Genomic DNA, 14,995 nt, shown 5'->3' on the forward strand with positions numbered 1-14,995 from the left:
AGGAATTATGAATTACCTGTATTAAGTAGTGGTGATAAAGTGGCAGTTACTAATTTGGAAGAAGCTGAAGTTTTAGCTCAAACATTTAGGAAAGTGCATAGTTCTGAGAACCTCACTAAGGAAGCACAAGTAAACAGAAGGAAATAATTAGAAAGTTTCCCAGATATTTTAAAAAGAAAGGACATTCAGGAAATCCATTAGATGTCCCTTTAAATATGTTTGAGTTGGAAAAAGCAGTCCTTAATGCAAAACAGATACTCCAGGAAAAGACATGGTATGTTACAAAATGGTAGCAAATATGAAAGATGAGACACTAGAAATTGTACTAAAATTTTTAATAAAATTTGGGAAATTGGTCCGCTTCCATCAGTGTGGAAACATGCAATTATAGTACCTATTTTAAAGCCAGGGAAAAACCCGTCTGACCCTTCTAGTTATAGACCAATTGCTTTAACATCGCAGTTGTGTAAAATAATGGAAAGAATAATTACAGATAGAATGACCCATTATTTAGGAAGCAATGACCTTTTTTCCCCATATCAGAGTGGGATTTGTAAGGGGCGAAGTATAATGGATTCATTATTTAGTTTAGAATCCAATATTAGGAAAGCACAGATTAATAGGGAGGTGTAATAGCAGTTTTCTTTGATGTAGAGAAAGCATATGATATGCTTTGGAAAGAAGGGTTATTAATTAAATTACAAGGATTAGGAATTGGTGGTAAAGTAGGCTATACAATTGGATTTTGGATTTTTTGTTTAATAGGAATATTCAGGTAAGAGTAGGTTCAGAATTTTCTGAGGTATATACAGTAGAGAACGGAACTCCACAAGGTGGAAAAGTGGAAAATCCCTGTATGCTGATGATGGAATATTATGGTTTAGAGGCCGTAATGAATCTTATGTTACATCAAAAATGCAAGAGGCAATTAAGGAAGTTAAAAAATGGACAAATAAATGGGGATTTAGATTATCAGTGTCATTAGATTATCAGTCATATGTTTTTCAAAAAAGCATAAGATCACACCTGTATCCTTAAAATTGTACAGTCAGCCTCTTGAGCAAATGAAGACTATTAGGTTTCTTGGGATGTGCTTTGATGTAAAACAGACATGGAAGATTCATTTGGAAAAAATGGTTAATGTAAAAAGATTGTTAATATCCTACGCTGTTTATCAGGACAAGCATGAAGAGCAAGCAGGGCATCTTTAAAAAATGTATATTGGGCACTAATGAGTTCGGTCTTTGATTATGGGTGTATAGCATACATGTCATCAGCAGAGTCTTATATCAAAACATTGAATATCATGCAAGCTCAGGCTATAAGGATACGTAGTGGATATTTTAAAATATCCCCAGTATCTTCTATGCAAGTGGAAATGGATGAGATGCCTTTGAGGATCAGAAGGGTACAACTGATGTTAGCATACTGGATTAATTTGAAGGGACAAGTTCATAGCCACTCAGCTAAAGCTATCTTAAAAGATTGCTGGGAACATGGAAAGTCTAATTACAAAAGTTTTGGTTGGATTGGTGATGCGAAAGCTGAGAATATAGGGTTACATAACTTACAGTACTGTTTAACGGTTTCAGTTCCTCTTATTCCACCATGGTTTTTCACTATACCAGATGTAGATTTAGGCATTCATAAGGAAATCAAAAGTAAGTCAAAGGAAGTAGCAGTGAGGGATAATGTTAAATACTATCTTGATATGCATTTTTCTGACTACTCATTCATATTTACAGATGGTTCTAAGGATCCAAAGACAGGACACGCTGGGTCAGCAGTTTATATTCCAAAGAATGGGGTAATATGTCAGGAAAGAATAACAGATAATTTATCGGTATACACAACAGAGCTGGGGCCCGTTCTTCGTACGTCGCTAACTCAGTTAGCTAGATTTGAATGTTGATGATTTGGCATGATCTTGGATCGTTTGAATCTTCGAAGCTCATCCCGGAGCTGCTGTCATAGCAACAGGTCCGTAAGCTTAAACCTGCTCGGGAGCAGAATTATTTCATGTAAACAGGATTAGATCGCTTCTTTTCAACCAGGGGCCCGTTCTTCGTACGTCGCTAACTCAGTTAGCTGGATTTGATTATTGACGATTTGGCGTGATCTTGGATCGTTTGGTTCTTCGAAGCTCATCCCGGAGCTGCTGTCATAGCAACATGTCAGTAAGCTTAAACCTGCTCGGGAGCAGGCTTATTTCATGTAAACAGGATTAGATTGCTTCTTTTCAACCAGAACTGATACTCAAAATATGTCTGCTACCACCGCTACGTTATTACAAGAGTATCGTACTGATCCAGGGACAATAATTTAAAATAATAATCATTCAAAAAATTATTTAAAAATAATATAAAAATGCTGTGTAGTCCATAACATCCTACTATAGACACAGCCAGTTTTACTCACTGAAATATTTATTTGTCATAAAATTAGAGACTATTCCATTGACTCTTACCATTTCCGGCAACCACAGAGAGACCATATCCTTTTTTATTTTTCGTTCTCCTTTCACTCCAGTTGTGCTAGGCCATCCTTGGCTTAAACTCCATAACCCCCACATTGATTGGGCTAAGGGATCTATCTTGTCTTGGAAAGTTTCATGTCATGTTGAGTGTTTAATCTCTGCTAAACATGGACTAAACATGAGATAACGTGTACGTGTTCTTAGAATGAACACAAAACGACAAACTTTGTTCATGGAAACTCAACCCATAAGAAACAGAAAAGTATTCTTTTATGTGTGTGTAAATGAGGTGCATGTGTGGCAAGGAAATTGGCAGATGAATGAGGTGCAGTGGTGGCAGGGTGATTGTGATGCAGTGACTCATGGGTAATGTAGTTTGGGTGTGGTGCAACAGTATAAGAGGTGCTAGTGTCCAAGTGACATCTGGTGGTTGATGGGTGGAATGGTCCTGAGTGGAGTGCCCTCTACTGAAGCTCATGGGCACTCCATCTAATGATCGTGACACATACACAACAGGGGCCCATTCTTCCTACATCGCTGACTTAGCTGGATTTGAATGTTGACGATTTGGCGTGATATTGTATCATTTGGTTCTTCGAAGCTCATCCCGGAGCTGCTGTCATAGCAACATGTCAGTAAGCTTAAACCTGCTCAGGAGCAGGCTTATTTCATGTAAACAGGATTAGATCGCTTCTTTTCAACCAGAACTGATACTCAAAATATGTCTGCTACCACCGCTACTTTATTACAAGAGTATCGTACTGATCCAGGGACAATAATTTAAAATAATAATCATTTAAAAAATTATTTAAAAATAATATAAACATGCTGTGTAGTCCATAACAGCCTACTATAGACAGCCAGTTTTACTCACTGAAATATTTATTTGTTATAAAATTATTACTTCATAATTGTATTATAGTCTTACACACATGCTATACAGATAATAGGGTCGTGCATTATTTTGAGTGATGACTGCTATTATAAGAGTGGCTTGATGGAGTGCAGGAGATGCAGATAACATGATATTGACCCTTAAGAAACTTTCATTAATGCTGTCACGTAACAAATCTGTCCAAATATAAAATGAAATGTATAGATCATTTCTACATTGAAAAAAAAATATAAAAACTGTACAACTATTATTAAATTGCGAATATAAATAATTGGGAATCATGAAAAAAATTCTAATAAAATAAAAACATGCATCTATTATCTGTTTCATGTATCTATTATAACATTTATGTTTTGTTTGCTTGGCTGTTTCCTTATAAAAGTCCAGAAATTTGTCAAGTTTTTCGTCAGGTGTCGTTTTAAATTATGCCACAGAGGAGTTTTTATGTTCAAGTTTTTTCCCAGCCTAAGGATTTTTTCAGTTCATTATTCTCTCATTTAAGTTGGATTACCTGTTGTCAGACTCTGTCTCAAATAAAGAACTGTAATCGCCACTTTCGCTTTTGAGTCCTCTCTCCTGCATCCCATAACAATCTGACCCTCATGGACTCAGCGAGTGGTAGCCGTTCCAAAAGGCCATCGAACACCAGGATGTCCTGCTTTGAAAGCATGAGGAGGACCTCTCCACTGCCTGACATGCCGTCAAGACGCTGGTAGCTAAAATGTCCGAGTTCTCCTGCCAGTCTGCGCCTCCCGCCTCTCATATCTCCTCGGTTTCGCCAAAGCCGCGGATAAATAATCCTCTGATCTACTCGGATAAGCCAACGCAATGTCATTCTTTCTTAACCCTGTGTGAAGTAGTGTTTTCCCTACAGCCTGTCACATATGCTGAAGAGAGAACCAAGATTGCCTATGTCCTCTCTCTGCTCTCCGGTTGGGCTCGTGAATGGAGAACGGCTTACTGGGAGGCGGAGACGGATTGCATCTCCAGCTTTGCACATTTCAAGGAGGAGATAATTCGAGTCTTCGACCGATCAGCCTACGGTGAGGAGGCTTCTCGTCTGCTTTCCACACTCCGGCAGGGCAGGCGCTCCATGTCAGACTTTTCAATTGAGTTCCGCACCTTAGCAACCACCAGCGGCTGGAACCAACCCACGTTGGTCGCCCGTTTCTTGGAGGGCCTGACTCATGAAGTGAGAGACGAAGACCTCATCAGTGAGATCCCCGCTCGGCTCGCCGACCTCGTCGACCTAGCCATTCACGTGGAGAGCCGATTTGACCAACGCCACTGAGCTTACAGCCTTGAGGATCCTCTCTTCTCCTCGCCCCTTGCCAACTCCAGTTCCCCCACGGCCCACGATGCAGAGCCGATACAGCTGGGTAGACATCTCTGTCTATCTCGCGACAGGAGGATTTCGAATCGTCTCTGTATGTACTGTGCCATCTTTTATTTCCACATGTCCGGTAAAAGCCAGCGATCGCCAGTAGGCGGAGGGTTACTGGCAAGCACTACCACCAAGATCATCGCTTCTAGTACCTGCACTACACTTCCGGCGCAACTCCATTGGGCTGGGTCGTCAGTCTTCTGCTCCGCCCTTATCGACTCTGGGGCTGAGGGAATCTTTGTGGATGAGGAGTGGGCGCTTCAGCAAGGTATTCCTCTCACACACTTAAGAGACTCCACTCTTCTTTTTACCCTTAATGGCAGTTCCCTACCTAGAGTACAGAAAGAGACTATTCCATTGACTCTTACCATTTCCGGCAACCACAGAGAGACCATATCCTTTTTTATTTTTCGTTCTCCTTTCACTCCAGTTGTGCTAGGCCATCCTTGGCTTAAACTCCATAACCCCCACATTGATTGGGCTAAGGGATCTATCTTGTCTTGGAAAGTTTCATGTCATGTTGAGTGTTTAATCTCTGCTAAACATGGACTAAACATGAGATAACGTGTACGTGTTCTTAGAATGAACACAAAACGACAAACTTTGATGTTTATGGAAACTCACCCCATAAGAAACAGAAAAGTATTCTTGCAGATCTCGATGCTTCCAATGAAATAAGTTGTTCGGGCACACTTTCTCTTTGTCGGGGTCTTCTTTGTGGATGTAACCATCTCCGAAGTTTGCATTGTGTGTCTGTTTGCCTCTAAATGTCCAATAATTTGCATGTCCTGCCACTCTTTTTCCACAGCTAAAGAATCCAGCCGTATGTTGTACATAATGTCTGGAGAAAGCTTCTGGAAAGGACTGTCTCCCATGCAGAGAGCTCTCTTTTCTCCTCGTGTAGCATTTACAGTCAAAGTTACGGATTTTCCCCATTTCTCTGTCTTTATCCCCATCTAATGTTACTATTGATATAGCCTCTGATATCTTACGGTCCAACTCGTCTGACGCCAGTCCAATACATTCTTCCTTGTCTTCATCTTCGCTCAGTTGTAGATTAGGGATATTATTCAGTCTTATTATGCCGCTTTCATCGTCGCTCAGATCGTCTTCAGAATCAGTGAGCGCTTGTTCATAAGCATCCGGCTTGTCGAAGAAGTATTTCAAAACATTTTCGGTGTTACGGCCACGGTTCAGCTCGTCTGCGATCATCTTTGCGGCGTCCATCTTCATTGAATTTTGATACCAGCTAGAGCCGGCCAGAGCGCTGCATAATAAGTAGCCACGTTTCCCTCGGAGGGCGGGGGCAATAACAAAAGAAACAAAAGCCGGCTTATCCAGTATGGAAATACACACAGACAATGACGCGCCCCTACTGCATGCTAGAATCTCCCAAAAACAAGCCGATTTCAACCTCAAAATGTACGCTTTTAAATATACCAACACTGCTATCTCAAACACGGAGAGGCTTCTTCGTGATCTCAACTAACAGATTCTGCAAAAAAAACTAAAATCACAAATTTAGAAAAAAAAACGCTTCTTTCTCATTTTGCTTGAAAGTTGTGCTGCTGACTTGTGTCACTGGTTTCCGTGACGGGTCACATTTGTCACACCTGACTTCTTGATTCTTTTTTTTTTTGAAAGATGTTCAAACTAGTACAGTCAGCACAAAACATCAAAAAGCAAAGTAAGTTCAGGATTGGGTCAAAACAAAAATTTTAAACAAAAAAATCTGAAACTAAACTGACTCCCTTACTGGCCAAAAACTAGAGAAAAGAGAGTGTGAGAGAGAGAGAGAGAGAGAGAGAGAGAGAGAGAGAGAAAGAGAGAGAGAGACCATACACAACATGTCTCATCATAACTATGTACATCAATTTCATGTTCCAAAATATATTGTTACTGTGAATTATCTAAACAACTGCTGAAAAATCTTGTTAATCTGCACTCTATTGCTAGTCCGGGTTTGGGTGAAGGCTACAGTTTGCCCGGTCAGAAAATGATGTTATTAGATGTGCATATATGTGTGGTTCTGAAATTATAAAATACAAACATAACTATGAATATAAATGTATACAAACAACAAGTTAGATAAAGCTTATTTGAAAATGGCTGTTCAATGAAGATAAATATAGCAGACAATATCACAATCAAGGTCTAACTACTTATTTAAGTGGAAATGAGCAGAGGTGTCAACTAACGAAGTACAAATACTTCGTTACAAATACAAACGGGGGACTCCTGCCGGCGGAGGAGTGTCATGCCATCCACCGAGGGCCATCCAGTGCCACCGCCAGGCACCACGGAGGAGATCACCCAGCTGGTGGAGGGCCGAGCAGCAGTGCGTCTGGGAACCGGAATTATAATTTTTTTCTCCCCTCTCTCGTCTCTGTCGCTCCTCCTTCCATCTCCTTTACTCTCGCCTCATCTGTCCTACCCCCGATTCCCGCAGGTCCCCGTGAGCGGGGGGAGTAGAGGGGTGATGGGGGTATGTAACGAGTGGGGCGGGGCCGAGAGACGTGGGAACCGGAGCGAGGCCGGTGGAGTGATTGGAAATGAGCGACACCTGCTCAACCCACCGTTCTCGAGTCCCATGGAGGAGATGGAAGGATATAAAACTGGAGCGACGACAGTGAAGGACAAGAGAGGACCAGGCCTGGGTTTTAGTTTGTGTTTGCTTTTTATTTGTGTGCGTCAGTCGTCCGTGAGGTGCTGACGTGCCGTTTTGTATTTAATTTGATTATTAAAACCTTATTGTCCGCCGGTTCCCGCCTCCTTCTTCCCGATGATTATGGAGTTTTAATTTGCTACAGGGATGCATTTGTATTTTACTCAAAGGGATAGTTCACCAAAATCAAGAACTTCATAATCAAGTAATCACTGAGTAATCATTTACTCATTTTCATGTCTTTCGTACAAAACCTGTTGGAGCAGGTCTGTGTGTTGAGAAGTGTTCTGGTGACAGTAGCTGTCCAAACAATCAGAAATGCTGCAGCAATGGATGTGGACATCAGTGAATGGCTCCATATTAAGGTATGTTGTATTAGTATGTGGGTCCACTTGCTTTCTGTATAGGTCAGTCTTCGTTCCATCTTCAGTCAGTATGGATGTTCTGTCATATTTTGTATGTCAGCTGGACCAGCAAAACCAGGAGTGTGTCCTAGAAACTGTGTTAAAAAACCCGATATTCGGAGTGTGTGCTGAGATGTGTTCCCATGAGTGTGACTGTCCGAATGATGAGAAATGCTGCAGCAATGGATGTGGACATCAGTGTATGCCTCCATATAAAGGTATTAATATGACAATGTGTTTTGACTTTTAGAATTTATAGCTGAATCGATTTTCACTGACCGCTGCATTAGTTCTTGTCAGGAGTATTGTCTCAATGATGGCCTATTAATGATTGCTCTGGCATCAACATAGATGGACATGTGCAAGGTTTTCTAGAACAAAATAAAAATAATCAGATGATGGATCACTTAAGTGTTACAAAATGTATCTAAAGTATCTCCTACTTCAAGTCACAGTGCTCGATTAGATTTAACTCCAAATGATTGATGGCATATAATACGACATCATGCAATTCACGTGTAGTAAATGCGTTGCATTAATATAAATACTTAAACCGTATCTGCAACAAAAATACTTCCAGTATAACATTTAATATTCAAATAACACTGGACTTGTCTGTTACTCCTATAATGTCCTTGTAATGTGAGCATTCCAGAGAACTTCCCAGTCAGAATGGCTGATGCAGCTCTATAGCACTAAGCTTATCCTCAGTGTATTAAATTGCGTAAGCTCTGCGACTGCGCAGGTTGTGCACTATTCCATTACGGCAGTGCCAATTCTGTACGCATCTTTGTCAATAAGTGAAATGTGGAGAATTCAGAACATGATGTGTTGGTTGGTTGGTTTTTATTTATTTTTTCTCTCACAAGTGCAATGTGGAGTTTAGTGATGTATGTAACAGAAAAGCCAGGAGTGTGTCCAATGACTTTGACTGGAGAAGGACCGTGTGAAGAGCTGTGTGTCAAAGACTTTGACTGTCCGAGAAAAGAGAAGTGCTGCAGCTCTATATGTGGAGGACATATGTGTACACCTGCGTCTTAAGGTATTTGTTCTGTTGATGCTTTGGTCACATTTATTTTATCATTTGAAATGTCAAAGTATCTGAATTTGAAACAGCACCATTTTAATTGCATGGCTTTTAAAACTAGAATAAGAATATTTGGAATACTGTGATCTCTGAAAATTAAGTTTGTGTTGCATGTTGAGTTTTGTAACGTTTGAATGCCTCTAAATGAAGGGACTAATTATGTGCAGTGTGTGCTGAGAATTCTTCCATGATTAATGTCCTTCCAGACAGAAGTGTGTCCCAACCACCTGTGGACATGCATGCAGAGAACATGCCAGTTTAACCATTGGAAAAAGCCCTTGATTGGCCCCCAATGTTGTAATTATTTTTTTTCTTCAAATAAATCAGTTTAATGGTCTGTGTGTGCATTTGTGTGGCGTTTTACTGAACTTCCAGGATCCCAGAACCCTTTGAAACTTACTGATTCATTGACGGCCAAGAGACTTGAAAGGACATTGATAAAGTGCTTTTTTGACTGCTTTAAAATGGAATTAAAGACATGTTTATACAGTAACAAGTCCATGACTTGAGGCTGAGAAAATTACATATTTCAATAGTGACTGAGAAAACAACTGTCACGGTTCTTAGATATATGGTGTCATCTTGTTGTCTGTGTGTAGGTTACGGGGTGTATCACCTGATTGTTCTGTGTGGGCGTCGCCGCAGATTACTGATCAGCGGCAGCTGCGGCTTATTACATATTGCTTATATTAACGCCTTGTCTTTCGTCTCATGTTTGTCAGATCGTTGGTTGGAGTCCTGGTGTTTGTTCGTGTCTCTCGTGTTGTTGTTCCTGCTCAGGATTTCTCGTCGCTGTTTCCTGTTGCCTGTCTGTTCCTGTGGATTTAGTTCTGGATTTCCTTGTTCATCTCTTCAGCCACGGTTACTTCACGGACTCCACTCACCATGGACACCATCGCCCATCAAGGTCCCTGTGTTGCCATCTCTCCTGCTGCTTAATTGTCTTGTCATTTCTTGAACATCTGACTTAATCAGCGTTAAGCTCTATTAAAGGAGATATTAACTTGCAATTGCATCCAGTCTTCTTTTCAGTGACAGAACGATCTGACCATCATCATGGATGCAGCGAGTTCAGCGGCTCTCACCGATTTCATCAGCCACAGCATAACTCGAATGGATCAGCAGCAGGAGAGCATCTCTTCCACTGGACGTGCCGTCCAGGTGCTGGTAACACAGGTGTCCGAGCTCTCCCAACAGATGCAACAACTTCGCGCTCCCACTGCGCCAGCCCCGCCGACCGTTTCCCCACCGCCTTCAGAACAACGGGATATCTCGGAGCCCCGCCTCCGCATGCCACAGACGTATTCCGGTGAGCCTGACTTTTGTAGAGCATTCCTCAACAAGTGTTCTCTTCACTTCACTTTACAGCCCCGTACGTTCGAGAGGGAGGAGTCCAAAGTAGCATTCGTGCTCACGCTACTCACGGGGAGAACCGTGATCCTTGCTGCTCCTCGTTCACGGCACTCGTCACCGAGATAAGGAGGGTGTTCGACCGTGCGGTGGCCTTCGACGAGTGGAGGCTATGGAGGAGTCTGGAGAACGATGCAGCGGTCTTCGAGCCAGTCCGGTGGATGCGGTCAGCCCAGCATCCGATCCCGAGCCCATGCAGGTGGGGAGAGCACGGCTTTCCCGGGAGGAGAGGGAACGGCGGAGGTCCCTTGGCCTTTGCCTCTACTGTGGAACGTCTGGTCATCTTGTTAGAAACTGCCCGGTAAAAGACCAGGCTCGATAGTAAACTCGAGGCTACTATCGGGCGGGATCTCTGTCGAGAAGTCCTCACCATCTACCCTCCTTCCGGTAAGACTGAGATGGGCCACCAACGATGTCACCTGCAGTGCACTTCTGGATTCCGGGGCCGAGGGCAATTTCATGGATTACAACTTCGCTTAGCAACATGGCATCTCCACTTCCTCCCTCGAGCACCCCATCTCCGTCAGCGCATTCAATGGACAGTCACTACCTACTCTCTCACACATCACGGATTTCATCACACTCATCACCTCTGGTAATCACTCCGAAGAGACTCAGTTCCTTCTTATGGACTCACCTCACGCTCCCATCGCCCTGGGCCACCCCTGGCTCAGGAGGCACAATCCCCGCATTAACTGGATTCTGGGTACTGCCACTGAGTGGAGCACCCGTTGTCATAAGTCTTGTCTTTTGTCTGCTTGTTCCACGGTGTCTGTTTCTGTTTTGCAGGATGAGACTGTGGATCTGTCTAACGTGCCCAAGGAGTTCCTCGACCTGAAGGAGGCATTCAGTAAGTCCCGGGCTGCTTCTCTCCCTCCACATCGTCCCTACAATTGTGCTATAGACCTAGTGCCGGGTAAGTCTCCGCCTAAGGGCAAATTATACTCTTTGTCTGTTCCCGAGAGGGAGGCCATGGAGAAATAAATTTCTGATTCTCTGGCAGCCAAGATCATTCGCCCTTCCTCTTCTCCAGCGGGGGTTCTTTTTTGTGGGGAAGAAGGACGGTTCCTTGCGACCTTGTATTGATTACCGGGGGCTGAACAACATCACGGTTAAGAATACCTATCCTTTGCCGTTGATGTCTTCGGCCTTCGAGAGGTTGCAAGGAGCATCCGTCTTCACTAAATTGGACTTGCGTAATGCTTATCATTTGGTCCGCATCAGGGAGGGAGATGAGTGGAAGACCGCTTTTAACACCCCCAGAGGGCACTTTGAATACTTGGTTATGCCCTTCGGGCTTTCCAACTCGCCTGCGGTCTTCCAGGCACTCGTCAATGATGTGTTGAGAAACATGGTTGATCAGTTCATATATGTCTACCTGGATGACATATTGATATTTTCTTCATCTCTCCAGGAACATGTTCAACACATCAGACGAGTGCTTCAGCGGCTGTAAGAGAATGGTCTTTTTGTCAAGGCGGAGAAATGCGAATTTCATGCACAATCTGTTTCCTTCCTAGGGTACATCGTCTCGTCTGAGGGAATTCGCATGGATCCTGACAAGGTTAAGGCTGTGGTGGATTGGCCAAGTCCAGATTCCTGTAAGGCCCTACAGTGGTTTCTGGGGTTCGCCAATTTCTACCGGCATTTTATTCGCAACTTCAGCCAACTAGTCGCGCCTCTGACTGCCTTGACCTCCCCCAGAACAGCCTTCAGGTGGTCAGATGCAGCCGAGGCTGCATTTGCTAAACTGAAGAGTCACTTCATTTCGGCTCCCATTCTGATTGCCCCTGATCAATCACGTCAGTTAGTGGTGGAGGTCGATGCGTCAGAGGTGGGGGTAGGAGCAGTTCTTTCCCAGCGGTCTCCCTCAGATAAGAAGATGCACCCTTGCGCGTTTTATTCTCACCGTTTATCTCCCGCGGAACGTAATTATGAAATTGGTAACAGAGAGTTGTTGGCGGTCAAATTAGCATTAGAGGAGTGGCGTCATTGGTTAGAGGGTTCGGGGGTTCCCTTTATCATTTGGTCTGATCACAAGAACTTAGAGTATATACAATCAGCTAAAAGGCTTAATTCCAGACAGGCTCGTGGGCACTTTTTTTTGGTCATTTTGATTTTACTCTATCGTACCGCCCGGGCTCCAAAAACATCAAGCCCGATGCTCTTTCTCGTATTTTTGGTCCGTCCGAACGCCCGTCCTCTCCCGAGTGTATTCTTCCTGAGACATTAGTGGTCTCCACTCTGACATGGGAGGTCGAATCGAAGGTCCTGGCAGCCTTAGAAGGGGTAACGCCTCCGTCCGCATGCCCACCGAACCGTTTATTTGTGTTAAGGTCCTGCGTCATTAAGTGGGGTCATTGCTCTAACATTGCTTGCCATCCAGGGGTTAATCGAAACAGATGTTTGGTCAAGCAACGATTCTGGTGGCCTGGTATGGCTCGTGACATCCGCGATTTTGTTTTGGCTTGCTCGGTTTGCGCCACTGGTAAGACTTCCAACCGTCCTCGAGATGGGTTACTCCAACCGCTGTCTGTCCCTTCGAGACCCTGGTCCGACATCGCGCTAGATTTTGTCACCGCCCTCCCACCCTCCCAAGGGTATACGGTTGTTTTGAACGTTGTGGACCGGTTCTCGAAGGCGACCCATTTCATACCCTTGCCCAAATTACCTTCTGCCAAGGAGACAGCGGTCGCTGTCATTGACCACATCTTCCGGATACATGGACTCCCATGTGTCCGGACTCCCATGGACTCCACATCCACTCCCATGGATGTGGTTTCTGACTGGGGGCCCCAGTTTGTGTCCAAATTTTGGCAGGAGTTTTGTAAGTTGCTGGGGGCAACGGTTAGTCTTTCCTCTGGGTTCCATCCCCAGACCAATGGTCAGACCGAGAGAGCCAACCAGGATTTAGAGCGTATGTTGCGATGTTTGGCGTCCAAGAATCCTTCCTCCTGGAGTCAACAACTCTCTATGATTGAGTACGCACATAACTCGTTACCAGTGTCTTCTACGGGCCTCTCCCCGTTTGAATCTAGCTTAGGTTACCAGCCACCTGTTTTTCCCAGTCTGGAATCCAAAGTTGCGGTCCCCTCTGCCCACGCCTTTGTCCAGAGGTGCTGCCGCACCTGGAAAAGAGCCTGTGAGACTCTGTTGCAGGTGAGGGCGTGCACCAAGGCTAAGACAGATCGCCACCAGTCAAAGCCACCCGTATACGTCGTTGGTCAAAAAGTGTGGCTTTCTACCAAGAATATTCCGCTCCGTTGCTAATAAACTTGCTCCCAAATTCATTGGCCCGTTTACTGTCACCAAAATCATTAGTCCGGCGGCAGTCCGCCTCAAATTGCCTCCAGCGTACAGGAGGATTCATCCCGCCTTTCATGTTTCCAAAATTAAACCAGTTTTTCATTCACCGCTTAATCCGCCGTCCCCGGTTCCTCCACCGCCGCCAATAGAAGTAGGGTAGAGTGGGGTAAGTTGAGCCACCCCCTGCATTTTGCCACCTGTACACTTTTACTGTCATGTGACCATGTATTTTGGGACCACACATCATTTCTGCCAGACTGTGAAAAGGAAAAACACATTGGGGGAATGGAAGGCCGTAGCCAGGGTTTCAAAATGAGGGTGGTCTGGGTGGGAATTGTGCTATAATAACCCCACTTATTATATACACTAATCACATGTTTTCTCAGTTTTGGAGAAATGAGCATTGTTAAATTATATCATATTGCACCATTACTTTAGGTTAGGGGTATATTATTTTATCAGTTTATTATTCATTCAGCAATACACATGCCTATTACTGTTATAGTTTTAATTAATAACCATTGCTATATAGATGATAACCTTATATAGTGATGATAATTCTATATAGTCCCCTTACGAATGTTGTCGGCACGACTTTGTGAAAGTTGAACTACAATATGAAATAACATAGATGCAACATACTTGTTCAGATACATACAGATCTATGAATTAGTGTTATATGCTACTGCTTTGATAACATTTCTGACAGATAATGATGTGTATTTTATTTATTTCTTTTTGCATTTGAGATACCATATAGTATGTGGTATCCTGTCAGTGCGTTTTTCTCTTGATGCAGATATGATGTCATGACAGACATGACATTCAGCGCTGAGAACAAGCAACGTTAAGACAATGGCGAATAGAATCTTTGGGCTCTTTTGATTTCTATCAGTTTAAGTTCTGGCAGTGTTGCCAGATATTGCTATGATAACAAATTAAAATAAATAAATAAAAATATATTTCCACCTATAGTCACTAATGGCCAAGAAACTCTCTGTTTAGTGTGTTTTTATGAAGGCTACAACTGTGGTGTTCAATGTATTGTTTCAGAAATGCTAACAATTACATTTTGAAATTTAAACTTCATTTGGTTCGTTTTATGTTGTTAAAGTTAACTTTAAGAAAATAAATATGACTGTCTGTGAAAGAAAATCATTCACTTGGTTTTTAAAATATTGTTTATTTTACATGGGTTTGAATCAGATTCTGTCAGATGGTCGTTTTACACCCAGATGGTGCATCTTACCCAATGACTCGACTCGGGTCAACTTACCCCGAACCTGGAGCAAACTGAGCCATGGGAACACTTTATTTATCAAGCCATATTTTTATAACCCTTTGTCACAGATATATTCTGATAATTTA

General features: G+C 43.1%; 1 protein-coding gene and 1 long non-coding RNA gene across 3 annotated transcripts in view; both read left to right on the forward strand.

The window, feature by feature from the left end:
* Positions 1-14,995, forward strand: part of LOC132159557 (balbiani ring protein 3-like) — a 286,577-nt gene that overhangs the window by 121,710 nt on the left and 149,872 nt on the right. The gene's annotated exons all lie outside the window — the stretch shown is intronic.
* On the forward strand, positions 7,666-9,196 carry LOC132159582 (uncharacterized). 2 transcript variants are annotated; one of them, XR_009437873.1, is made up of 3 exons: positions 7,666-7,785; positions 8,726-8,866; positions 9,118-9,196. It is a non-coding gene; the product is annotated as an uncharacterized LOC132159582 (long non-coding RNA). The 2 variants fall into 2 exon arrangements; XR_009437872.1 differs by lacking the exon at positions 7,666-7,785 and adding an exon at positions 7,927-8,042.

Source organism: Carassius carassius, chromosome 16 (assembly GCF_963082965.1).
Source record: "Carassius carassius chromosome 16, fCarCar2.1, whole genome shotgun sequence".
Lineage (NCBI taxonomy): Eukaryota > Metazoa > Chordata > Actinopteri > Cypriniformes > Cyprinidae > Carassius > Carassius carassius.